The following is a 2,697-nucleotide window of genomic DNA, read 5'->3' on the forward strand; positions in this document are numbered from 1 at the left end:
TGTAGGACCTCCTCTCTTGTCACCTCAATCTGACTCAGGTCTTTCAACACCCCTTCCAAAATGAGTGGTTCTGGAGGGGGCAAACACTTCTCGTCTTCCACAGTGAAGACGGAGGCAAAAAATGCATTCAGCTTCTCAGCCATTTCCCTATCCTCCTTCAGTAATCCTTTTACTCCTTAGTCCTCCAAGGGACCCACTGCCTCTCTGACTGGTTTCCTGCTTCTAACATATTTGAAGAAATTTTTATTGTTGGTCTTTATGTTTTTTGCAATATGCTCCTCATAGTCCCTTTTTGCCTGCCTGATCAGTCTTGCATTTGATTTGCCGCAGCATGTGTTCCCTTTTATTAATCTCACTTGGACTATCTTTCCACCTCTTAAAGGAGTTCCTTCTTACCTTTAACAGCTTCCATTACTTTGTTTGTTAACCATGGCAGGCCTTTTCTTATACCTTTTTGTGCCTTTCCTAACTTGTGGTATATATTTTATCTGCGCTTCTAGGATTGTAGTTTTAAATAGCCTCCAAGCTCCCCAAGGGTTTTGACTGTATTTACCTTTCCTTTCACTTTCCTCTTCACATGCCTCCTCATCTCAGAGAATTTACCCCCTTTAAAGTTAAACGTGGTTGTGCTGGTCTTTTGGGGCAACTCCCTATTTATACAAATTGTGAAATCAATAACATTATGGTCACTGCTCCCAAGCGGTGCGATCACTTTTACATCTCTCACCAAGTCTTGGGCATTACTTAGGACCAAATCCAAGATCGCCCCACCCCTGGTAGGTTCTGTGACCATCTGCTCCATAGCACAGTCATTGAGAGCATCTAGAAACTCAATCTCTTTCTCTCGACTTGAACACATATTGACCCTATCAATCTGCGGGTAGTTAAAATCACCTATTACGACACAGTTTTTACGTTTAGCCGCTATGTTTAATCCTTCCATCATATTATAATCATCCTCTATCTTTTGATTTGGTGGGTGATAACAAACTCCCATAGTTAAATTTCCTTTTGGGCCCTCTATTTCGACCCAAAGCATTTCTAGAAGGGAATCTAATTCTTTGACCTCAGTCTTACTGGACTGTATACCCTCTCTGACATACAGAGCCACCCCACTTCCAACCCTTCCCTCCCTATCCTTCAAATATAACTTATATCCAGGAATCACTGTGTCCCACTGATTCTCCTCATTCCACCAAGTTTCTGAAATTTCCAGAATGTCTATGTTTTCCCCCAACACTAAACATTCCAACTCACCAATTTTACTTCGAATACTTCTAGCATTTGTATACAAACATCTATAATTTCCCAGACAAGTTAGGTCACAACCTTCCTCCTGCTGCCTTGAGACTTTGGCAGACACTCCATACTGTTTGTCACCATCACAGTGGACAACTCTGATCCATTATCCGGTAGAAAAGTAACAGCTAACCCTTCATCTCTTTGAGATTAGTCCTCCCGAATCTGAGACATTTCATCTCCTGTCGGCTTTCCCCCAAGGTTTAGTTTAAAAACTGCTCTGCCAGCTTTTTGATTTTAAGCGCCAGCAGCTTGGTTCCATCTGGGGACAAGTGGAGACCGTCTCTTTTGTACAGCTCCCGCTTGTTCCAGAACGCATTCCAGTGCCTAGCAAACTTAAACCCTTCCTCCCTACACCATCATCTCATCCACACATTGAGACTTCTAATTTGTGCCTGTCTCTCCAGCCCTGCACGTGGAACAGGTAACACTTCTGAGAAAGCTACCTTGGAGGTCCTGGCCTTAAGTCTCCTGCCTAGCAGCCTAAATTTTTCCTCCAGGATCTCATGACTGCATTTCCCCACATTGTTGGTGCCAACATGCACCATGACCACTGGCTCCTCCCCAGCACTGTCTATCAGCCTATCTACAACACATGTAATGTTCGCTACCTTTGCACCAGGCAGACAAGTGACCATATGGTCAGTATATGGTTTTGCTACCCAGTTGTCTACTTGCCTAAGGATCGAATCACCAACTACCAAGACCCGGCCTCTCTCCCTGTGTCTCTCCTTCTGGAGGGTCTACTTACCTTATTGGGAACACAAGGAAAATAGGGATCTGGGTTCCTGGTCCTTACACAGCCCCCAAGCTAAGAGCCACAGGCCAAGAGCCCTTTAGCTCTTGCCCTTCGGCTTGCGCCAAAGGCTCACACCTCTGGGAAGGCGCAGCTTAATAATGCAAAGAGGGTGGGGCCTCAGTCTCCCCCAGGAACACAGCCACTCCTAATCAATCAGCAACAGTCACCTTCAGCCCACTTCAACCAAACAAACAGCAGTTCCCCAGCAACCACAAATTCAGAATTTTCAATCACAAAGTCCCACAAACTCAGAAATTCTCAGCAACTCCCCTAGCTGTTTAGAATGCCAAACCTCAGCCTTATAGCACTTCTTATCTGCTCTCTCTCAGAGCTCTCTGAAATGCTTCCCTCCAATGCAAGAACTGTCCACTTACTCTTTGTTTCCTGTTGTTTAATTACTTTCTTATCTTTAGGACATTCTGTCCTCTTATCCCATGAACTTTTGGTGAGTGATTTTGTCAAAAGCTTTTTGAAAGTTCCAACTTTACTTAAATTTTATTTAAATATCTATTGAACTACCCTTGTCTATGTGTTTCTTAATTTTCTCAAAGAACTGCAAAAGACTGGTGAGACAGAAGCCATGCTGATTCTTCCTTAGT

Source organism: Heteronotia binoei, chromosome 3 (genome assembly GCF_032191835.1).
Source record: "Heteronotia binoei isolate CCM8104 ecotype False Entrance Well chromosome 3, APGP_CSIRO_Hbin_v1, whole genome shotgun sequence".
NCBI classification, from domain to species: Eukaryota; Metazoa; Chordata; class Lepidosauria; order Squamata; family Gekkonidae; genus Heteronotia; species Heteronotia binoei.